Genomic DNA, 25,914 nt, shown 5'->3' on the forward strand with positions numbered 1-25,914 from the left:
TTTGCAGTACTAGATACCTTATAGGTTCTACCTTTTGTGTAGAAATCCAGAGGATTCTACCTAGCAATGCAAGTGGATGTAACTTTTACCCACATGATCAAAGCCTTAAAATGAATCTCTGTGCTCAAGAGAGATCTTCATCTCAAAAAGAAATCCTTAATTTATTCAAGTTGAAGTGATTGTAACAAGGAAAAAGAGCTCTATAACATAAAGTGAAAAGTCACAGAAGACTAACTTTCTCCCTCTTGAGAGCACTTTCAAAAAGACGTTTAGTTATTACTGACACTCAAGAGAAGTACTTGTAATCTAATTTAAATGAGAGTATGCAAACCCTTCACACCTTCTTTCAACATCTTTGCAGTGGCAGAGTCAATAGTAGATTTAGAGTTTAGAGGTATCACTGGCTAAAATTACATAGCAAGTTTATATAATGAAGACTTAGAGCCATAGCCCAGATAAATTACCTCTCCTCTAAGCTTCCCTCCCAAGACAGAGACAGAAGCAGAAATGCCTTTTTGGCTTTGCCACCTTGGCAAGCATGCTTCAGCGATAGAGACAAAAACATAGAGGGCATATTACGAAATACCAATGTCCTGTTACACAAAGAGACAATAGCCCAGCCTTAGCCCTGGACTCCACAGCACCACCTTGGAGATTCTCCATTTTCCACTAGAATTATAAGCAAAAGAGTGAAAAATAAACAAGGTTTAAAAAAAAAAAAATATCTTTTCCACATATTGGTACTAACCCAGTTGTTGCCCCCTCTTAACTTCTTTATACTTAATACAATTTCACTGATTCATTGCAGCATGAGGCTAGTAATTTACTTTGTGATTTCTGTTGGAGCAGTCAAGCAACCCATTTAGAGCCAAACCTACAAATTCTTAATTACTAACCTTAATAACTATTTCCAAACTGCTTTCTTGAGGAAATAAAACTATACAATCATTCCATCATATCTCTGCCCCTTCTCCACTACATTCTCAACCAATTCCAATCCTATTTGAGATACAGATGGAAGTTTGCATGGATTAACCCCCAGAAGTACCTGTGCAGCAGCGTCTGGTTTTTGCTGGATTTTATTTTTTTTTTCCTTCCAGGAAATCACCCAATAGTTTCCTTATGTTCCTTTATACTGCTGCTGCCAGTAAAAGGAATATCTGGGTGATTATACCCAAATACATCTGCAAAGGCAACATGTTAATCACCGTCCACTTTCATTAAAGACAAGGTAGGCATGGGAGAACACCCCTTATAATGATCTCACAAAAGTAAAGACTTCTAGATACCCAAGAGCTAACAACATATCTCTGCATATGCAGCCTTACCCTCACTTTGCAGGGCACAGGCAGTCAGATAACTCCGAAATCAGCCCTTTCATCTCCCCCACCTCCTTGTCCCTTTTTTAAAGTGTATTTTTTTCTTTAAATAAATCTCTGCCCAAGGAGCAAGTTCAGTCCACCACAAAACATGTCACAGAAGCTTTAAGCCTTAGGAACCTTTTGCAGCCCAGCTGCTCTCCACATTTTGCATCATACAGAACAGTACATGTGCACATTCAGAGAAAACATCACCAAAAACCACAGAAAAATTAAAGCTATTGTTTAGTAACCTCCCTATATCACAAGGTACTGAAAGAGCTACTTCCTGAGTTATGTATCTTTAGTAGCAGCACACTGAGGGCATGAAAACATTGGAAGAATTGATGCAGGAGACCTGTTCTGTAGAGGAACCTGTTTGGTTTCCATTGTTGGCTCAAAGAACATTAATTTACAAGCCCTGATTTCTGCCCTTTGCAGAAGAGGTAGCAAGACAGACAGGCAGACAGAGAGAGGGCAGAAAAGCAGCTAAATTATTTTCTTTTTTTCCTGTCTGAGCTGTACCGCAGACACGCTGCATTGTTTCTCTTGGGGGTATGGCTACTAACCTCCCTCACAAGAGGAAGAATTAAGTGGTCAGCTCTGGACCCATCCAAATACCTAAGCTGTCTTCACTTGAAAATCCTAAAGGGAATTATCTGGAGTGGACTCACGTAGTGGCCTTTTTCCAAGTCCTGCCTCATTCCTCATGCTGGAAATTAACCACAAGGTCAGTTTCATCCAGACTTGTCCTTCAGATCCTCTGGCTCTGACTTCAAGACCATCAGCCCTCACCAAGATTTGTGAACCTGTTTGCTATTACTGATTCTTCTGGTTCCTTCCAAAGACCTTTCTTTTTTTAACCTCTCCATTAAAGCTTCATACTTCCCTCTTTTTCCATCACTGAATTATACTTGCTTTCTATAACGAGGAAGCGTCATGGTTGACAGTGGCAGTTCAGGCAATGGGTGCTACATCAGTTTTAAACTGCTATTAAGTTGTTACCACAAAGAGAAATGCACCGAGGGTTTGGAATCTGAATAACTGGTAGTTTGGGTGAGCATGCCCCCAATTCTGTTCCCCAGGAATTTTTGCTTTGTGACTATTGCTTTAACTTGCAACAGTTACTCTGGTTTGGTGCTTTTGAAATTATGGATTCTGTCTAGAGGTTACCAAAATCCTGCTAAGAATATAAGCATTGCCTATAGAGAAGGATTTTTATAAAAACTATGTAAGAGTGTTTACAGCGTGGTTGGGGGAGTTCCCTTCAGAATACTACAAATGTATGTTTCTGCAGAAATAAATTACTATCTAATGATTTCATCATCCAAACTGCTACAGCTAAATAAATGGTTATATGTATTCTGAATTCAGATAAGATTTCTATTTATAGAGCATTTATTTATGTCTGAGATGCATTTAAATACAAATTGCAATACCTAATGCCAAGTTTTAGAACATGTCATTCACAATCCATTAAGTATTTAATTACATGTGTTGTAGAAGAGAGAAATTTATAATCCCCATTTATAGTATTAATAAGGAATGATGAAACCACACTAAATATGTATTGCTTTCTGGTTTATGTACAAGTTTACCACTAAAGCATAGTTACAAGTCATGTTTTAATGTTTTATTATGACATGATCCGAGTGCTGTAATGTATGTAAAAATTAAAAGAAGCACTACTAAAGCATTATAGGCTTTCATATTTAGGCACAAACAAATACAGATTTAGCATATTCTCGGCTGCTTTCTAAGTTGTAGCAGCATGTGGAAATAGATTTGTTCATTTAAAAGCATCTACCAGGCTCTTCATGACAGAGAATTTCAAACATACTTTACTTTGTATATGTATGTGTGTTTTTCCAAAAGTTTCAAACAATTCCCTGCATCTTTTTTAAACTTCCTAGGTCATCACCTAATATGTTTCTTTTCCCACACTTTCTGACTGCCAAAGTCCGGAATCAGCAGGGACATAAAGGCTTTCCTCTACACTTTTTTTCTTAACTTACTGCTCAAAATTTCATTTCCTATTGCTGGCTAAGAAAAAATCAGATGTTTGGGGAAAAAAAATTCCTTATTTCTGCTGTTATACTGTCCTCAGGAGAGGCTATCTTGCTCAGTTCTCCAACTTGCCAAACAAGCAAAGAACAGAGGAAGACAGATGTCTTTGCACATACATAGGGGGAAAAGGTCATTACTTTAAGAAAAGAATAATAATTTAAAAGCATCCAAAGCCAATTAACACTTTCAAAAAAACATTTCCATGTTTTTTGATGATCCCCATTCCCCCCCCCCCCCACACACACACACTTTTAACAAAAGTCTTGGGGAAGGGGGAAGAGGTCAAAGAAAGGAAAAGGCTATTTTTTTGATCAGTTCTGGTTTTGGTCTGAATACTTATTGCTCTCCTGCACAGTAGCTCCAGATCCTATGGTCTATGTCTTGCTAGCCCTTTCCAGAGGCTTTCACATTTATGAGTCCTCATACAATCCTCATGCAGCTGCTATTTCAAACAACATGTACCTGAACAAAATTTCAAGCAAAGCATATCTGAAGAGGTCTTTATAGAAGCCTTCATTATTAAAAAAACTATCTCATTAATAATTACTGGTTGGTTTTGTATGGGAAATGGGAACCAAAACATTAACTCATAGCGTTACCTACCAGTCTTTCCATTTTCTATCCCTATAATACTTGCATGTCTCTCACTAGGTTTGAAGACAGCATTTCCTTGAAGAAAAATACTTCATCCCATATCACAGAGGAGAAACAGAGGCAGAAGTAACTTGCTCAAAGTAAACACAATCTCTGTCACAAAGCACTAAGAGAATGCTGATCTCTGGAGTACTGTTTTATAACTAACACACAAATATCTACCACTGCTTACTCAGAGATTCAGAAGGAAAGTAGGCAACCCTGAAAATCATGAGACATAAATCCTAGGTTTTCAAAGGTTATGGTTTTAAATATTTTTAAAGGTAATAAATCAATTTTCCTAATGAAAATCATTTGAAGATATACCTCCAATTAAAACAGAAGTTTGTGATATGAAAACATTAGAATGTTTTTATTTAAAGCTTCACTCTTCCTTTCATTAAGTAAAAGTGGGTAAACAAAGGTACAAGGAGGCTAAGCAAGTTACCAATCTTACAGCAAAATAGATAAAACAACAGAAAAAGCACCAAAGTCCCAAAGTTCTTAGCCATACAAACTCACCATGAATTAAACTCCTAGCCTTCCTCCAGCTTACCTACCAGATTTATTTTGACTGGAGTATACTAGTGATACTAATGCTTCTTCAATTTTGCATAGAAATTCAGAAGTTAGAGAACTTTATCAAGATTTTTTCTTTTCCAACTTGTCATGTACATCCTATATTTATATAGCAGCAGACAGCATTTATGTTAGGTAGACAAAAATTACTGCTTAGAGAGAGATTGTTATATGGAAATACATCAGTGCCTTTGTATTAGCATTATGATAGTTATTTCAGCTTAGCCCATTAATCCTACTTTCCTTACCAAATCTTTACCATGTTCCAGTTTTTACCCTCAGTTTTTCATATTTTCACTGGGTTACTATTTTAAATTCCTTTGTCCAGTCTACTTCCTCTGTGTCACAAGATGTCCTTGACTTTTCCAATTTATTTCCTTTCATCCTAAACTGTTGAAATCCATTCACAGTCTAGGCTATCCAGCCACATGCTCACGCTCATCTGTCTAGAGAGAATGCTAAAACACAATATAATCCTTTTCTAGGGTGCATCTAATGAGTAGGTTGCTTTCTAAGTAACTTAGCATACAAGAAGAAAAAGCAATTACAAAACCAGAATATACAAAATAATATCAAAATAGCAAAACACAAATAGCTTGGTTCACTGGCTACATCTCAATTTCATGTGCGCACCCTTCCAAACTTGAACATTACAAAGCACTAAAATGAAAGCTGTGGAAATGAACTGCTTTCCTCTCTAGGTCCACACAAGGTACATCATGCTTTGGCAGTGATTTGTTTTCTCCCCTTCATTCCCCTCTGGCAGTGAGTATGGTCTATGCAGTAGAGATTGCACAACCTGCATCATCCAGAACAGCTGCAGCTTTGTTTGTGCTTGAGGCCAGTGCCTATAATCACAAAGGCTTAATTAAACATCACCCCTGTGCACTTCAGTAAATTCATAAATATAGCATACTACCTATGTTCTTCTGGTTAAGCAGTGCTTGGAAATGGTAATAACAGAAAATCTACATTAACTTTTTTGCCTTTCCTGATCTAGAAGTGCTGTACTTTTAACCTTGGTCAAGCCCACCATCTCTCCCCAGGAGAAAAAAAAGGAGAAATGCCTGAAGTTCTTCCAGAAGACATCCACAGAAGTCAGTGGTGGAGACTTCTCGGAGCAATGTTTTTATCACCCTTTTGCAGCCAGAAAGTGCCAGAAGATAAGCTATTGAAATTCACAGTGCAACTCCTACTTCATGAAGCCAGTTTCCTTCCTCCCCTGAACACATCATGTCAGGCACAGAAAAGAAAATGGATCTTGCAAAGAATCAAGCCCTACAGTGGCAATCCTACTTGAGTCAGAGCTCAGGGAAAAAGTGGGCAGGAATGATATCTCACAAGGTAGACATTAAACCTGCACAGCAGCAGCAACAGCACTTGAGAGACCAATGAAATATCAGAGCACAAGGGAAGTATCTTTCTTCCACAGCTATTGCCATGGTCCTGTTCAATGCTTTCTCTAGCTTAAATGAGAAAAGAAGCAGTGTTATCAGGAATTACATCAGTGAAATGGAGAAAAAAATCCTGATTCAGACTGCAAGGCAGAAAGTAGAGGGAAGTGACAGACGTTCTCTCTTGCCACACTCTCATAGAGGGCCTTCATCCCAGTAGAATTATTATCAATGTGCAAAATAAAATAAGAGTAAGGTCAAAAAGTTATTTATCTTTCCACCACTGGTGTCAGGACAAGAGGCAAGTCTTGCACAAACAGCAAGTGTATCTATTTTGCAAGACTCTAACATTGCATAGGAGTTTTCACATTTTTCAGCCTTAAAGGGGGAAAGTATTCATTCACTCCCTTGGGTCTAGGAGAACACAGATGAACTTGTTCATTCTTTTCAAGAAACCTAAAATCTTCTTTTATTCTAAGAATCCCGCTTCAGAAAATTAACCTTCCGGAAGGCTTCAGGGGCACAAACAAATTGTAATGGGGATCACAGAGAGCCTCCTGAGAATATACTCTATACAACACCAGGCTCTCAATCAAGCCTGCTGATACAGGAAGAGATCTAACATAACTAATAGTAAGAAGAAAGGGAAAATCTGAAGTAGTAGCTGCTTTGTAGCCATTTTCTGCCTTGGAGAGCCCTGGAAAACCAAGCATAAGTAACTGCAGAAGGCAGTCTCACTGGCATTTCAGATGCAACATATTAAGAGCTTTGACTGTAACCCTGCAGGTCTTTGCATGTGACTCATCTCATTATTGTGATTAGAAATGCATACCTAGGTACTGGTCCTACTCTACAGGAATAGAAATTTGCAGGATTACTGTTAAGACAATTGTACACACAAGAAAACAACTGTATTAACAATTTTAATTTCATATTTATTATTTTAAAAGCTCCTAACATCTACCAACAGAAGTGGGAATAATGGCTTCATCTAGCTTTTTAGAGTTCACCCAGCACAAGCAGTGCAAGGACAGGAGCCCCATGCTCCTCCTCGGGACCTGGCAGGAAGGAGTCACAAGCCAACAGTTGGCTAGCTGGTCTGTGCACTAGAAGAGACTCTCCCATTTTAACGCCTCTGCTGCATCACTTAAGTTCCACTTCTTCCAATTAAACTGTTTAATTTTGGAGCCGTGTTAATGAGATCCTTTCCTGAACACCTGCAGTTCTCTCAGGGGTCTGCCCCTATCCTTTAAGGATTCCCCTTGCAGGTCATTACCCTCAGAGTCACACATGAATGAGATTTCTTGTGCTTGCAGAAGCCTACTTGTTCCCTTGAGTGCTACTAGCCTAATTCCCCAGTAAAAATAATAATAAAAAAAAACACCAAAAACCAAAATCCCAACCTAACACTTAAGCACAGACATTGCAGTATCTCCCGGGAGGCAGTCATTTATTCATGCACTGGGCAAGCTCCTTCATTTTCCTCATCTGTCACATAATACGGGGGTGTAAATCAAGTGGACAATCCCAAGTTGGGTGCCATTTGTTGGTCATACCACCATTTATAATACTCAACATTTCTTGGCTCTTGGTAAGCTCTTCCATGTATACATTTTAAAATACATAAGCACTTAAACCCCAGTCTCATGATCCTTCAGTATTGTCAACAGAACTCCTTCAGTTTAAGTAGCTGTATATTGGTGGAAGGTGTTTAGTGGCACCTAAATGCTCTTAATTGCTTGTCTTCTACAAGATCATGTAATGACCAGAGGCACTAAAAAAAACACACCAAATTCTGTCTGAGCAAATCTCGACCCCTTTCTCATACCTTTCAGCTCCCACCATTACTGCTTTTCTTGGTTTACTGATGGGGCCAGGGATCACACTTCAGACCATACAACAACCTGCTTGGCCAGGAGCCTGGGTCCCTGAGAAAACCATGTTAAATATTAAAAATTGGAGACAGTGGGGAGAAGAAAAAAGAACATTAACTTCTCTTTTGCTGGAATGTTACAAGTGTTGGCTTCTAATCAAAGCTACTTAGAAACACCTAAAGGTCTCTCCACTAAATGTTAAGTCCCCAAAAAAATATTTCAGCTTTTTCCCTTGCAGCAAGTACTTTTTATTCTGGTTATTCTGCCTTTTTGTTAAAAAATGTACAGTCAACCACCAAAAAATTACTACCCAAGGGATATTATTTGTGTCACTGGAGACAGTTCTGAGCTCTCTCTTATCTCCTGGTTTCATTGCTTTCTGGATGCACATTTAAGCCTGTCCCTGAGTTAGGCTACTGACACTGGTGTTATCTGTACTTTCTGAAGAGCTGTTGTGATAACTGTCCAGACTGCATTGATGAAGGGATGTCTGGACTTCAGCATGATTACATTAAGGCAGACAACAGTCTTAATGAGGAACAGATTTTATTGCTTTGGACTGGACATTTCTTTCCCTTCCTTAACTCCTTACTTACAAGGCAGGATGTGTTTCTTGGTGGTTTTTTGGTTTTGTTGTTTGCGTTTTTTTTACTGAAAAGTAACAGATTTATTTTTTAAATTTAAATATGGTTTAAAGCTATAGAAAACTCTTATCGGGCCAAAAAGACATTTGCTAAAACTAGATTGAGTCTACATTTCAAATAAGGGATAATTGATATGGATATAGATGACAGATTTGTTCTCTGCCTCTTCATAAAGCAAATAAGATCACAGAAAGTACACGAAGAAAAGTAAATATGAACACTATCGAAATACTGATATTTTCATTAAAACAGTTTAGGAGCCTATGGCACTCGTATCTAAGGAGCAGACAAAATCACTGGGTTTAGGGTATCATCTGAAAAATTACCACTTGACAACCTATTAGCTATTTTGCTCATTAATCAAGTATTATGAATATTACCTTTTGCAAAACATCATTTGCATATGCAAATAAAAGGTTTAAGCTCAGAGACAGGGAAAACTGCAGAGTGGCTGGAAGACATCAGACATACTATGAGCAATCCAGACCAAGTAACTGTTGTAATAGCAGACCAAAGCTGTAACAAGCTGCAGGTGTTGTGAAAGACATATGCAAGACCAAGGGAGACAAAGGAACCATGTACTGGCAGAGAGATAAGAGCTGGACAGAAAGATGAGAAAAAGCAGGATGCCTGCACAAGGGGGGAGCAGCGTGTGGGTGCCACACTGGGACCAGTCATAGGGGAGATGGAAGCGTGTGAATGAGTAGTTTTAACCTATCACCTTTTACATAAAGCGTGCGTACAATGTGTATTTTTAGCTGGGGGTATAAATTGTTGTGGGTCTATTAATAGCACCTGTAGAGTACAAATTGCTGTGTATCCCTTAATGAAGTGGCACTAACTTGATCACATTGGTCGTATAAGTTGTGTCTGAGCCTTCTGCGTCAACAGAAAACTACATCTTCAATTTAAAAATGTAGGGCATTATTCATTGGCCAATGCAGAGCAGACATGGAAGGAAAGGAAAGAATCATATAATTGCTTCCCAAGTCACACCTTCTAATTAAAATAAAAGAAACCCCAAACCAACAGTGAATCAATGAGATTCAGGCACTGGAAGCACTGAAGTAATTTTTGGAAAAGTGCAAGCCCATGGCTTGTAAGCTCCCAGTTGTTCCATATTTAAGAACACCTGTGCTTGCACATACACAATATGCTTTCCAAAACTATGCACTGATCAAGTTCATAATTACATGAAATAAATAAATACTCTTCTAGAACTTTTGTTTTGCAAAAATTAGAAAACATACTATTTCAACTTCATGCTCCAGAAAGAAAAAAAGCCATACTTTCGCTTTCAGGCAAACCGAATTAATACTTTACTGACAATACACTGAATATACTGTGATTATGCAAATTGATGTAATAGTGCCCCTAGCTAAAATAAACCGAATGGTGGGACAAAGATTGTCCTATGTTACTAACTGAAAAGGCATTGTACATCCATTTGACCTATGTTTAATCTCTACCATAGACAAATATTCCAAAGAAACAGTCTTAACAGCACTTCAGTTGCCTAAGAAACTATCAGCTGCTGTTCATATGCTGCTATCTTCATACAAGTTTGGTTTCCACATGTCAACTACTTCTGTTTAAAAAAAAAAAGGCACTGAGATCAGATGAAAGGAAATTTTGTTCAAATATATTTTTTTAAATATTCTTGAGAATTTTTCTGTTTCTTGTTTGTAGTTGCAGACATCCTTGCTCAGTTTGTTATATATAATTATCGCAAAATTTGAAATTATGACACTGAGGTCATACGGGGTTAATCTGATATATTACATGCCATTACACTACACAGATATCCTGACTTGGAAGCAGACAGCCAGTGTCTGATACCTGGAACAACTTCTCTATTAATACAGTTATTAAAAGCTTTTTTTTTTTTTTGGTGGGGGGGGGTTGATTTTTTTTTGACAGTCAAATGTTTCTGTTCTTGAAACTTTTTAAAGTTTATAAATGTGTCAACTTTCTGCCACTTAAGGTATGGGAAATGATGTTTAGCTTATGGACTGGCTTGAATTTGTCCTGCAAAGCTTGCAGTCCCCACCTCACCAGACTGAGGGAACCATGGACAATCGGGTAGCAGCTGCAGCACACTCTGCACTGACACAGCCATGGAGCAGCCCCATCAGCGCCACCCCCTCAGCCACCCCAGAGTGATGCTGAGGGCTTTGCTGGCACAGGATCTGGGAAAGCTTAATGGAGACCATAGAGAAGAAAAAAAATGGAAGCTGCAAATCCAGAACTAACTTTTCTGACTAAGCACTTAAAATTGTTACTACTGAAAGGAGCTGTACTATAAGCAGGCACATAAGTATTTTTTCTGTTTTCATAAAATCTTAATCTGCACATTTTTTTATTTTTTAAACAGGAAAGCCTATCCACAACTACACACGTAAGAATTTGCTGTATATAGCACCACAAAGCTTTGGTTCTTTTTTTACAAGCCCTATAATTTGTGGGACTTCAAAAATATATCCAGAATTGATGACTTGACTACTTAAACATCCCTCTTATTTTCTTCCCAAACTGAAAGCCACAATTTAATCCCTGCAGCTCAAGCAAGGAGATCAGTAGATGAAAAACAAGCTTTTGGGTCTTTAGGCAAATCATGCCACAGAAATTCCAAATCTTCTCTACATAGCAACTAACTGTTCCTTTGTCAGGCAATCCCCCTTCCTTCACACTACCTGCTTCCCCTAGATAAACATCACTGGGAAGTATGAGAATACAGCTTAAAGGGCAGAAGCATAAGCCTCTTTCCTCCTGCCTCTGCAGAGGATATCCAGGCCACAAACAAGTGCTCCAAGGGCCAGCGCAGCACACTAAGTGCACTGCTCTCCTTTCGTGATGAGTCCTGAGCATGCCAAACAAACCAGCTGCTTCAAGTCACACCATTATAATTAAGGCACTTTCCTACTACTTCCACTGCTACATGACATTTCAAGTGCACACTCCACACATCAAACAACATCTGAATATGCTTCTCTGCTTGGACATATGTTTAGAAACATCTTCAGCTTGGGAAAAACAGGTTTAGCTTGCTGATCATAGCAGCACATAAATGGTCTGGGTTTTGGTTCACATCAGTCAAGGCTTACTGTAGGGCGTTAAATTTTATTTCTACTGGATTATACTTCAAACACATTCTGAAATTAGTAACAACCTGGAATTGTTACTTCATGTTTCCAAGATATACTTGCTTAATTAACTTATTTTCTTCTACATTGTTAGACAACTGCAAAGAACTAAGCTCATATTGCATGTCTGAATTTTTAATAATTAGAGAATACAAGTCACTTAGGAAATACAGCTATGCGCTTTGCACTGACCAACATTTCATAGGGTATATTTTACTCCCTCTCAGGCCTCAGCCAGGTTCCCTAATAAATCTAAAAACGAGGTAATACAACGGGGTGAATTCATATAGGAAGTCTCTGGACCACAATACACCAAACATCAAACAGTTCTTCACTGCTCTTTTGCACAGTTAGACACCTCTTGTACAACCTCTTTTAAGCAGTTCACCTACATAAGAAAGTTCAGCCCAGGTTTCAGTCCCAGCTCCATCCCACACAAAACTACTAAAACTTTAAAAGGGAAGGTGTCTTGCAGGGTTCCTAGGGCAGTCACATGGTCAACGTTTATAGCACTAGCACACCAATAATCCTGCTAGCATTAAGAGAAAATAAAACAGCTTGCAGCAGGGCACAAGTGCTTCATGTCACATACCTTTTCCAAATTTCTCACCCTAGTATTAAGGATCCTTCCTCCACAAGCCAGTCCTGCACTCCAGACCCTGATAATCACTACCACTTCCAACAGACACTGCCTTACTCCTTTGAACTATAGCTACTCATGGCCCTCCACTGCGGTTTGGAAAACAGCAGTTTTTTCAGGTATATTTTTAAGTTAACATGCATGAGTAACCAATGAGGACTGTATCTTGCAAGTCTCCTCAGAGATCATCTGTCATCTCAGGTATGGAGCAACTCTACCAACTCTGGCAAGCCTGAAAGCAGTAAGGCAGAGGATATCCAACGTGTCTGAATGATCACAAGGATGCATCTCACCCTCTGCATGCACTTCCAGTAATTTCTGTCTGTACATACAAAAGAGTCATTTTTAAGGACAGCTGGCTGACTTGAAGTAATCACAGTCGTAAACAACCCAGCATGCACAGCTGTAGGCCTTTGTAAGCAGGTTCATGTGGCCCAAGAAATTCAGTTAATGCCCTTCACCCAGATCCAGAGTCCTAACACTTCATGCACGAGTCCTGGAGCTTCTTCTCCATCAGCTCTACAAGGGAGACAGATTTCTATGTATGTGTACAATTAAAACAATGTCGTCGTTTTTTAAACATCAAAATCCACATGTTCCTTTACTGAGGAAAAAGTACTCAAAAAAGAACTGTTTTGTCCCCTAAAATGCATAAATAGAACATATTCTCTGCCACCAGCTCAAATTTAAATTTGAAGGTGTGACAAATGAAAAATGCACACAACTTATTTTTAATAAAGTTCTTTTAACCCCAAGAAAAAAGCCTTTACTCTAGTCACTGAAATATCTGATGACTCTGGCAAAAAAAGCATTAGTCGCCTCATTGCTGTCAAACTTAGAATGCCTTTATTTTACATTCTAGCAACAGTAACTTGAATCATATCCTTCTCCCACAGTAACTGGACACACTGCAACACAACTGTCATCATATGAGGCCTGCCTGCAAGTCAGATGACCTTTACATTTGTGAGCTCCTTCCCTCACTTCCAGAGTGCAAATTAAAAGGAACAGTGACAGATGCAAACCATGGGAGCCTCAAATCACCGAGATGTGCCAATGCAATGGGTACCCAAGCCATTCAGCCTCTTCACGCAGAGCCTGTGTATGCAACTATAGAAAAATCAAGGCTGACTGTGTCTGTAGAGGAGAAATAGTTAACAAAGAGATCTTGAGAAAGCCTCTAGCTTTCTGAATAATTCTGTATCCTAATATGAATGCTAACAACAACAAGCAGTGAAATAAAGGAAGCAGTGCAGTAGGGTAGCGGGGTAGTTTTTACCTGAACTGGTAAATACTATCACACAGGGAGACTCATCTTAAAACAAAAACCTGATAAACTTGAGAACTGAAAGTTACCTGCTGGAGGGCTCTGCTATTAACAATACACCCAAAGTTTTGAAACCTGTAAATAGGTACTATTTTATGACGTGTTTTCTCTGTTCTTGTGCTTCTGTTTTAAAGGAAGTAGGACCATGATGTGAGACCTTGTTGCAGTATAAGTCTGCCACTGTGCCCAACAAGAACTCCACATTCTGGCCTAAAGTCAGGCCTTTGGAGTATAATTACAGTAAGTGACAAGACAGCTGTATCCTCAAGATGTTGATTTGAGAGAAACATGATGTGTTGTGCAGATAAAATGTGATAGGTAAATGCTTCTCCTTTGGAGACTGAGAGGGGCAGGCTGAGCCTGAAAAGGCCAAAGGCACAGGTAAACCCTGAGCTCTGAAAAGACCCATCTGTCCTGCTGGTGGAAACAGCACTTGTGACAAGGGTCCTGCAACCTGGGACTGGGGAGCTGCTAGTGGGTTACTGTCAGACCCTCACCCCAGAACCCAGGGCCTGGAGTCATTCACCAGCAGCCATTCCTCTCTCAAGGAGGGAGCAGGCAGCAACAGTCCCCTCTGAGGCACCCCATCTGCAGGGGGGGCTCTTACCATCACACTGTGATCCCATCTAACGGGGAGGCAGGAATGGTGCCCCTCTGGCAAAAGAAGAAACTAAGTGGCCAACCCAGCCAGAAAGATCAGGCACTACTTATCTGTGGTATGGATTAAGCTCTCCAACAGTACTACTGCATTTATCTATACCAGCAGATCCACAAATGCTCTTTGCAGTTTATTTCATAGTAATAGAAAAATCCTTCAAATAGATAACGAAACCAGAATGTGATTAAGACAGATTTTTAAGGTTCCAGTGGTATTTGTCTTTTTAAGATTGTTTACCTTCAATTTCATGTCCATTATTACTCAAGTATGCATTTTAAGGTCAGCAGCTAAGCAAAAAAAAAAAAAAAAAAAAACACTCACACCACCAAAAAAATCCCAAACAAACCTTTGGTTACTTTTTTTCACTTGTTACAAATAATGCAGCATAGAAAGCCCTGCCAAGTTTGCTAGGCCTTCCACCTATGAACAAAGCATGGCCTTGGAGACAGAACAGTCAGATTCCTGACCTCATCCCCACCAGACAGTTCTGTTATTAACTTTAGGGATGGTCTAAAAGGGAAGAGTACGAGCTGCAGTTCCAGGAGCCAGCTGCATGGGCAATTCACACAGACTGAAGTTTGCTGCCCATCAAAACTTTCCAAGAAACAATGGAGTAGCCTTTCTCAGCTAACACTCTGGGTCACCTTCAGCACAGCTACACTGCCAACACAAGTGGAATCAACAGATGACAAAATAAAGCAGGCTATAAATTACAGTGTTTTCCAAGAAAACATTACAATCTGCTGAATATTCTCTTGTCGAAAACAGTTAAAGAGACAGTTGTTGATTGCAGATACATTTAGGCTTCTTCTCCAGTCCTCAAGTCGCATAAAACTCTGGCTGCCACCAGTCCAACTGAGTAATACATAGCACATGGACCTAAACTTGCGCACAGAGTATTGCTATGGATCTAGAAAGCAATTCTTGCACCTGGCTCTTTTGACACCCATTGTATCCTACTGCTATCAGCACAACATTCACTGAGCAACATACAGATCCCAAGTGATGTTTTTTCCCGTAACATACAGATCCCAAGTGATGTTTTTTCCTCTTACAGTGGCATTTTGAACAAAGACATGGAAAGAGAGCCTTCTAAAAGTTGCACTGAAAAGCATCCAACATTCAAGGCGATGCTTCCACTACCCATTGATTATTATTATGTAAACCCTTTCAGCAAGAAGGATAAGTTGCAACAGAAGTCATGCTTCCGTTATCTGGAGGGCTAGTTGTTTATTAGAACAATAACACTGAATAAACATCCTATGAATGTAAGTATCAGCAAGAAAGTGTTTTTCTCTAAGGCTTACCACTTGTTCAGATGCACCAATCAGTATTTGCTTTCCAAATTCCAAGGCAAGTGCGTCTTTGGACACAGAATTTTACTGACAAAGAGAAAGCTTTGACAAAAAGACTGCACATTGAAGACTACATAATTTCCTAGCACGTACTGTTTTGTTAATCTCCAACTACTCAATGCCTCAGTATTCAAGGTTCCATTAAAAAAGTGGTAGATTTGAAGTCCTTTTGGTTGAAGGGAGGAACGGAAAGCAAAGAGATCCCAATTCAAACTAACTACGTATCAGTGTCTGCTTTAGCAGCAAATCAAAGGCACTTGCCATGAAACACCAGTAACACACAATGCACCATCGCAGAGCAAGGCTCCACTTCGCAGACAGCTTCTCACCACCTGCATCTTCACAGAGCCACCATAATCAATATCTCTCACCTCCATGATTTAGACTGTTGAGTTTACAAAGACTGTTTGCTTCTTTTACTAACAAGACTTTCTCAGGGGTTATCATCACCCTAAGGAAAAAACCTTTTCAAATTTACATGTTTTTTACATGAGAAGCTGCTCACAGCAAGAATATTTAAGTAACTCAAGTCAATATATTAAAACAACATGCACAAGAGCACATAGTTGGAAGCTTCTATTGACACAAAACCAGGCTAGTACACTAAAATTAAAGGGGAAGCTTGAAGGCCTAAAGTTTTCCTGTCTCTTCTCCAGGCGAAGTAAGCATTTGGGACCGGGGTAGGAAAGAAACATAAGAACCTGCTTTTGCAGCTATTAAAGGGAGGAAGAAAAAAGAAAATATTTCTGCGTGCATTATCCAGTGAGGCAAGTGGGCTTTAACCCACCCACTAATTGCTGTCTGCTCCTTAGCAGCAGCCTATGAGCTAATGGCAAGGATGAAGCCAATGCCTCCCCAGCCTGGACCCAAGGCATCAGGCTTCAGCTGAGATGAGGCTTTAAGTAGTAAGGCCTCACCATTTCACAGGGCACTGCTAACAAACAGTATAACTGAGGAGCACTTACATGTATCTTGGCCAAGGAGTTTTAGCATGCGCTGGTACTCAGCCTCCAAGCTCCACATCACTCTCTCAGTTTAGAGACACCCATCAGCTGCAAGAAACTAAATATTATTATTGAAGCTTTCCTATGTTAACTTGGGCTACGAGCATATATTGTAACCAGACTAATAATTTGAACTACTAGACTATTAAAACATTATTTGAAATAAATTCTTGACTTCAAAGATAGTTATTCTTTTATGGCCATCATAAATGTGACTGATGCATTCTGTGCTAAAGAAACAGTAATAGTTATGCAAAGTTCCTTCACAGAATATTCAGACTTTTCTACACTTTAAAAAAAATAGAAATATTTAATTCATCTTTACCATACAGCAATCAAATAGACTGAATGAGTGTCAGACTGCCAAAATATACATGATAAAAAGCCCACCACGGGTCAAAGGCTGGCAGATGGCTGATCCCTTTTCATAGCTGCATTTCCTGTTATTCTATTAACAGGGGAAATACATAAAAGAACACTGTCCACATTCATTCTATGAACTTCAACCATTTAGTACAGCAGGAGTTCAAATTGTATAAAGTTCAGTTGTAGCCGCACATGGACAAAGTTAACCACCATCATCTTATTTAATGCCTTTCTCAGATATCACAGCAGTACCTGTTAGGAATCCATAGGACACACATACAGGCCTGTTCTCTTCAAACCCCCTAGCTGAAACATACTACTTTTTAAAAGCTGTTGGCACTAATAAAATATATCAAAGTAATTGAAAAGCAACTAAAGTGGTGTTGCCCTGATACCTCTGCTTTTGTCAAGAGCTATAGGAAAATAAAAATGCATAAATAACTTCACCATATACTCCTTTATTTCTTGCATCTCCAGAGATACTTTTGACAACAAAAAATTTAATAAAAGATAAATGTCATAGTTTCTTGCAACTAGAAAAGTATGCTAACATTTACTTGTCATGAGGTCACCATCCCTTCCTTTGCAAAGCACTGGGGTATGCTGGAACTTAAAACCTGCTGTAGAACAGCAGCACCAACAACTTCTCAGTGAGTATAAGGGAAGTTGTGTACTGTCCCAAAATTCAAAAACGGGCCTTCAGAAAATGTGGCTTAGCCTCAAAACCGAGTATCAACATCTTCACTCTTCCACTGTTCCCACCTGGGGCGGCTTCAGACCCAAGCCCTACAGAGCTCTATCAGCCCCACTGATCTACCCTTCCTCTCAGCCAGCAAGTCCTTCTTAAGTACTCATGGGCCGTGACTACCAGGAGCTAACGCCATGCTTTAGTGTGCAGTTCAGGTCATAATTTTAGTGGAACCACAAGTACACTTGTAGAACAAAAAGGCAAGAGAACTACAGACTCAGGCTCGGGCCCCTGCAGCCATTAAATTTTACAAGTAGCAGTGATACAGCAGGACATTTTCTCTAATATGTTATGGACAAATTTAGACATCTATCACTGGAATAATTACAAGAAATGTCTAAAAACTAATTACATCTGTATCCATCAGCATATTTATGCCAACACTGTGACCATGTGGTATCTAAGCATCTTATAGAATTTATGACCAGAAAAGATCATTAGTATCATCTTCTTTGGCTTGCTCAATAATACAGGACATAAAACTGTACAATAATTTCTACATCAAGCTAGGTGCAGCCAGAACCTTGCCTCTCTATTAAAAAATCTAACAGTTTAATACTGAGCAAAGGAGCAATTCAACACATCCTTAAAAACTGCTTTTTGCCATAACTGGGGGAATGCATACCCTACTATGTGCAAATTTCAGCAGTTTCAGCACTCAGCTGATGGAACATCATCATCAACACAGTTCAAAAACTTCAGAAAGTACTGTATTTCTATACGCTCTTGAAGATTACGGTTGATGAGCAAACTGGACAAACTGTATTGCATAGCGAACAACCTAGGAGGCTCAACGTAAATTATTTTCTTCAGAATAAACAAGGTCCTTTCCAAAGTTTTAGTATCAAAAGGCAAAAAAAAGAAAAGTTGCCCTTTCCATGGTGGCTGAGAAGGATAAAGCAACAGCTAAAGCACTGGAGAGCACAATGCAACAGTGAAAATGGAAGATGAACTGCAAATGAGGACTCATCAGCTGTTATGGCTTTTAGTGCTGTGCTGAAGTGCCCATAGAGCTGAAGTGCCTCTGGAACTTGCCTTGCACACAAGCCACCTGGCATCTTATCAGAAAATGCATCTCAAAAGAGACATACCAAATTGTATGAGAGAACAAGACTTACTACAGCTTTTGGCTAGGAATCCAAAATCAGAACAGGGATTTATATTTGTCACTGTGAAGTGGTACATGCTGAGGTGTTACAAAACCAAAACACAGCTGTTATTTGTCTGGACCACAGCTCCACTGTGCTATAATTAGAGAGCAGACAAACTAGAGTGCATTAGGCCTGTAAGTACCGGTATAAATTGCGTAACTTTCCACTAAAGACCATGTTGGATACAATTTACCAAATTTATTAAAATATGGAAGGAAGAAAACTGCTTTAGTTACTGCTCTGAAAAGTGGAATTATTAGCACATAAGATGGTGACTGGAATGAGAAAGCAGGAAACACCTGCCCTTCCTTCTCATGCAGAGGTCCTGAGCAGGAGTTTCGCCTCTCAAAAGGCCTCCCTCGAAATCTGACATCTCTCATCTATGGGGCAGAACTGGCTGAACCCAGAACAACCTCTCTCTGTTCCTGGTCCCTTCCCTTTCAATAAGCATGGCGGGACCTCTGGATGGTGAGAGTACTGCAACTCCTGATTAGCAAGTTGGTTTTTTGGTTGAACAGAGAGACAATATTTGGGGCTTTTCCATGCAATTAGACTTTGGTGAGCTAGAGAGCTGTGATTCATAAATTCATGGGTGATACACAAGTTGCTCAGTGACTTCACTCCTTTCATTTCAAAGTCACTACACCAAGATCATAAATTTCAGCTTCACACACTGAAATGGCTGATTTTAATGATGCCTTTACAAGGCATCCATATCTGCCTCTATCTGTAGACTTTACAGTAACTTCTACTGCATGCTAGTTGCAGTAACAATAATTATGTTCTTGAGGATGATTTCTTTCTACTTACTGATTATTATAAGGAATTATTGGGTCTTCTTGAGAATATTCTGAAAACAGAGAACTAAAGAATTACTGTTTAAATAAGCAACATTTTCCAAAAATAATTGTGTCATAGGGTAATGGTAATGACATTCAAAACGTACAGTTCCTCTCCTTCAGGAATCCCTTGAAATGATCTCACACACCAGCCTACTTTTTGTAGGGAATCTTGTGATTGGTACAAGATGGCAGTTTACATATACATATCGGTGCACATGCAGCCATTATTAAAGCATACAGAATCACTGATTTAGCAAGAACTGACAGCTGCATTTCATAAGCTCCAAGGTATACTTTGTGCGGACAGTCTCCCAGCTCATTTGCTTATTTGCGTGCAACACATGTATTGGATGATGGAAGCAGGCTGAGTTGATGCCACCAATTTTAGCAGAGGAGCTGATGACATTTGTCACCTTCACCATAATGCAGTTAGGGGCATAAAGATAGCCCTTGTTTTCTCACAATCTGAAACATCATTAAATTTTAGAAATTGTATGGAGTTCCTAGGCTTGTAGAAACTTCTAACTTGTTGATAACATTCCTTGTATAGGTGTCAGCTCACATTTGTTAGACTGGAAAAAACCCAGAATTATTAAGCTAAAGTTGAAGTAAAATACCCATATCTTTAGCAACAATTGTTAGCAGTTTGCTCTACTGTTTGATGCATGCAGTAGATCCAGAACAAATCTGCTTGTTTGCAGATAATTTGAGATACTGTACTTCCCCATAGTGGTCCCAAAGGGGAATGCATCACAAATTGTATAGAAATTTAATAATACAGCTTATTTAGCTTGCTTTCAAAAGTTCTCTCCCTTCTTGGGCTAAGAATTGATGAGGTCTGATTTGTTGCCAGATACTATTCCCTATCCAGATACTATCACTGCTGGACCTTGTGATTCACAGCTGTATTTTTAAAAGGAACGCTACTGTCAGATACAGCCATTGCATCTTAGTGTATTTTACTGAAAGCTGCCAAATTCAATTACACCACCGATTCTATAGCTCTCCGAATCTTCATGTAATACTGAAGATTCACAAAGCACATTTGTTTCATGAGTGCTTCAAATGTTTTGCTGACATTACAAATGTCTGCACAAGATGAACTTCATTTTCAACACAGACAGGTTTTGGGATGGTTTCAGTGGTGCCAAGTCTATATGCACACTCTCTCTACCTACAGAGATCCCGTTTACATTTTATTATTGCCAGTGACCTACGAAGCCAGTGGACCACCACCTAAACAAGCATAGAAACATGAATAATTCAAACTTCAGAAGATTCAGGCAGAAATATAGTCTCACTTCAGGACACAAAATCTATGGGTTACAACATTAAAAGTTGCCCAGGTCAGCAGTCACATTGCAGTTTCACATGCTGTCAAAAAGTTGTATGTGAATACTGTACCACTGATTCAATCTTATTGAAAATGATGCATCAAACACAAGAAAAACCAAACAAAACACCACAAACAAAAAACCAAAACATGTGGAAGGTATTATACCAAAAAGGGCAGAGCAGCAGTAACTGAGAAGGGAGAGAACTTAAGTCAATGGAACAAGTTCAGCCTACTAAAAAATTAGATTAGGTATTGTAAATTGAATAACAATCCCCCTCCTCAGATTACTAAAAGCAGTGATAGCAGAAGAACGAGCAAACTGACATTACTGTACTGGATGTATATTTCAGTGACCATCTTGGGGAAAATCCATCCCCAACAAAAAACTTGTATATTAAAAGACTTTACTACACTGATAAAACCGCATGACTGAAGTTCTGCTGCCTTGAATAACAGCAGCTCACAGACTACTTCAAACAGAAAAAGTCTTCAATTGCTGGGAAGAAACCTGGCAAAAGCAGCTCTCCCCACTTCAAGTGGCTTTGCCCATACTACAACACTTCTCATCATTACTGCTAGATTTGGGTGATTTGAGACAGGGAAGCAGCATGCAAAGTTACAGTGGTAAGTTGGTGGACAATGCTGGTACTGTAAACTAAAATGAAACCTCTAGGGGTATCAAAAACTTGACCAAAATTAGCAGCACTTGAGTGCACAACTTTTAACATACACACACAGACACAAATCAAGGTAGATCACAACTACACAGAGGAGCCATTACTGCAGAAACAGGATTCCATCTTCTTTTGTTTTGCAAAAGAAAAATGTAACTAGGACTGCACAATTAGTCCTTATATAAACATAAGTAAGTTCATTTTCCTACAACTGCCAAGTACTTGTTAGATTCAATGGTCAGGTGCTTTCTCAGTACTGATTTATTAACAGTAATTAGCCAGGTATTCAGAAAAAAAAATTGCTAGCAACCATAGTGCTGTTTCCAAACTCATTTTGCAGTTCTGGAGCATTAATGTGCTGAGTCCTGCTGCTTTTCCTATTAAGCATTAATGGGGAGAGCTGTGAGTCTGGGCACATTGGAGCTCTGGCAAAATACAACATGGTTGCTGGTAACATTGCACACACCATGTAAATATCTTTTTTTGTCTGAAATGTAATGTTGATCTTCTTGAGAACACCTGTCGACATAAAAAGATAGTAATTCATAAATCTCTCTGGAGCACAACAAACAATACTTCAGGTAGTATTTAAAGCAGTGTGCCCTGACAAAAAGTTTGACATTTTCTCTTCAATACAGCTAATACACCATTTTCACACAGAAAAAAAAATTGCCATTAAAAAAAAACCAAAAAATATTGTAGCTTGTGTAACAAGGTAGAAACCACAGGGATGCAGAGCAACTCCAGTGAAGAAGGGGACTTTTTCTCCTCTGGTCTATGGTTTAAAGTTAATTAAACATGATCTAACTTTCCTTGGCTTTTCAAACTGTATTTCATTTTATTTTTTTCCCCCAAGGCTTTGAGCAAGTAACTAATTTTTTAGAAATGTTACAAAATGGGGGTAGAGGGTGGGAGGGGGGAGAAAGGTAGCAAGAAAAAAAGGGAAAGAAAAAACAGTCCACATAAGATGCGGCCTGGAAGGTGGATGATTCAACATGACTTCAGACAAGATCTTCCATCACCCCTATAGACTTGTCTACAATACCTTGCGTATGCAAAGCACAGACTATAAGGATCCCACACCTTCTGCAGGGTTACACACTCTTGCACCAGACACCACAGGGATCATCTGACCTCACATCGCAAGACAAACTCTTTTTTAGCATTAAATTTTATTCTAGCTGAAATCTTAATTCTGGAATAAATGCAGCAAATAAAGCACAAATAAATTTGCCCATGCATTTCTGGTCTCTCTGCTAGTAAAAGTTCAGGAAAAAAACAAACAAAAAAAGACATAAAGCATCATCTACTTCCCTTGTGTTTCATCCCTTTTGTACAAAACCATGCTATTATCAGTAAAAATGATCAGATCTACAAAAACAACCTACATTTTTGTATCTGTAATAGCCAATACTCTCCAATACAACCAATAAGCCATTAATAGAAACAGAAACGCTCTGGATAAAGGAAAAGGCAGATGGTATATATCCCAGGATCAGCAGGGCAGACTGATCACCAACCTAGGTTTGGCAGGGACAGCCCTGAGCCACAACTCTTCAGACCTGCCAGAGACAGGCAGACTCCTGCTGAGCTATTCCCCACCTGTGTGTCCAACTCCCTGGCACGCCGTGCACAAAGGGCACACAGCTAGATGTGGGTTGCTTGCCAAAGGCAGTAAGCTCTCCCAGAGTAGTCAGAGCAACAGGAAGTGCTTTGGACTACAGGGACACGGTTCATACAACCTCCAACAAGTTCACAAGAGCCCAAACTCTCACCCTCCCAACACTTCTTTCAAAAGGATGGATGCAGGAGCCACCATATTTTTCTCTGCCTGCTAAAACAAAGCTCCTCTTTCCCTCTCTGGGAGGCTGCACTCAGAAGGACGCACACCTACCGTACCCGGCTCTCCAAGACAGATCCCAGCCAGACATTAGTTACTGTTGGAGGACATAAGGCCACAGAGGCAGTGTGCATACTTGGTGTGTATCTCATTGCTACAGTCTATCCCCAGCTGCAAAACACTACCTTCTTGTTATAAGGTACTTCAGTCCAGTGGAAACCACTCCTCAACCAATCTGGTTCAGGTTTTCTTCTTTGCAAAGATATTGATAGAGATAAAGGATCTCATATTGCATTTTAAATTCTTTTTGTTGTATTAATATAAAAATGAATTTTTCAAAATGTACTGTTAAACAGAGTTATTAAGACAACACAGAACGTAGAAAGTGAATGTAAATTTAAAATCTTTAATGGAACAGTTTAACTAATTCAGAGGGTTTCTTGAACACTCAGATTTCCAATAGGTTTTAGAAATATCATATGTTTTTGTTAAACCCAATTTTCATTCCATCTAAATCAAATTTAGAGAGAGCCATTAATAGCTTTAAATTTGAAATAAAAACTCGCTTGAAAAATTCAGACCCTCTTAAATAGCGGTGTTCATCACAGAATTATTTTCATTTTACATTTTCAGAAATTTTAATAAACACAACTCCAACAAATGCCAGGTTAAAAAAAAAATAATAATCCATTACCAACTATATTTACACTGGAGATTTTAAAGTGAAAATACAACCTTCAAAATATTTTCTATGTATTGACTTTCTTCCTCCATCTGAAGCTTTGGAAAAGAGAGAAAATATTCTCTCCCCGATATTCCTCCTATTTTTCACAGTGTATGGGGGAAGGGAAAGTAAAAGTCATATTACATCAAACAAAATACTATTTTCACAACTTGCACACTAGAAAAAGTTAAAATTGGTCATCCTCAATGGCTTTACTTCAATTCCCTAATTGCTTTACTTCAATTCTTTTCACCAGAAAAAAACACAGAGGAAGTAAAATACATAATAGAAAGACTTGTCAAATTTAGCTGTTTAAACTGCAATGGTGTTCAGTAACTACAGCTCAAAAGTGAGTAAGTGAACTATGTTGTTCTTATTTAAATTTCTCGAAATTCATCTTACACTACAAGATTTTTGGTATCAAATAATACAGGGCTCTATCATATCCTGCCATGTAAAACAACTGTTCTGTTTTGGAGGAAGTTCTCAGTATCTTTAGTTAAAAAAACAGGTGCTTTATATTACCACAATAATTAATTTCTTAAGTATTTTTATATTCCAAATGTTCTGTTTCAATTTTTGCATATGAATTAAAAACTATATTAAAGGGAAGCTGATAATTATAAACACACAACAAAAATTACACCCTCTCACGGATTTCACCCACCCACTCTTTATGAATTGATTTGAATATTATAGAGGAACATCTGTCTTACATGAACTTACCTGAAACAAAGCCAGAAACAGCAATCAAAGACATTTTTAAGATTTGACATCAAAAACATCTGCTAAGCTGCTTCATTAATCCAATGGAGTTTTTTAGCCATCATGGGCCTAAGTAGACACCAAAACTAAGATGCAATACTGCCTTCCTCTTAAAATATGAAATACAAATGGTGTGCCTTATGTGAGACATTAATTCTTCTATACCAGTAGAAAACTTCACAGACAACAGTAAATAAATCTTCAATTCACAGAGTGATATGTTGAGTAATGCGCAGAACATGGAAGGAAATGATTGTTCATTCTCTATTCCAAAACAAGAACAGAGTGTCATGTAAATCAGCAGGAACAAATTTATTTCCAGAATACATAGTTCTACTGTGGAAGTGTTTGTAGATGTACAGTGGCTCAAAACTGAACTGGAAAAATCCACAGCAGAAAAATTCAGAGATGGCACCTCAGTCTTAGAAAGGTCCTAAACACACAGCCCTCTGTGCTCAGTATACCTAAGAAAAATACTACCTGCCTTTCCACTTTTAGCTGGTCACAACCCCCAAGGTCTGACTTGGAGAAGAATTCATCCTTCAAAACACACATTTTCAAAAAGTGGGGTTTTTTTCCTTTGTAAAAAACAACAAGAATACATAGATCACCGCCAAACTGTTACTTAATAGCATTTTGATTAAAGGTCATAGGAAAACTAGATAAAAGCTAATGAAGGGCTCACAACTGAATCCCACATACTGTACTCACTGTAGCCTGGAATCAGGCCAGGCTCCAGGCAGATACAGTATTAGCAGATGGTCTCCTAATGCCAACAGCTGATAAGCAAGC

General features: G+C 38.9%; 1 long non-coding RNA gene across 1 annotated transcript; it reads right to left on the reverse strand.

Annotated features, from left to right (window-relative positions):
- Positions 1-9,351: 9,351 nt before the first annotated feature.
- On the reverse strand, positions 9,352-25,576 carry LOC121093529. The gene is made up of 4 exons (XR_005829601.1): positions 25,566-25,576; positions 21,183-21,189; positions 19,543-19,548; positions 9,352-9,419 (listed from the first exon to the last, which is right to left on the reverse strand). It is a non-coding gene; the product is annotated as an uncharacterized LOC121093529 (long non-coding RNA).
- Between the last annotated feature and the right edge of the window lie 338 nt (positions 25,577-25,914).

This window comes from Falco naumanni, chromosome 9, assembly GCF_017639655.2.
Source record: "Falco naumanni isolate bFalNau1 chromosome 9, bFalNau1.pat, whole genome shotgun sequence".
Taxonomy (NCBI): Eukaryota; Metazoa; Chordata; class Aves; order Falconiformes; family Falconidae; genus Falco; species Falco naumanni.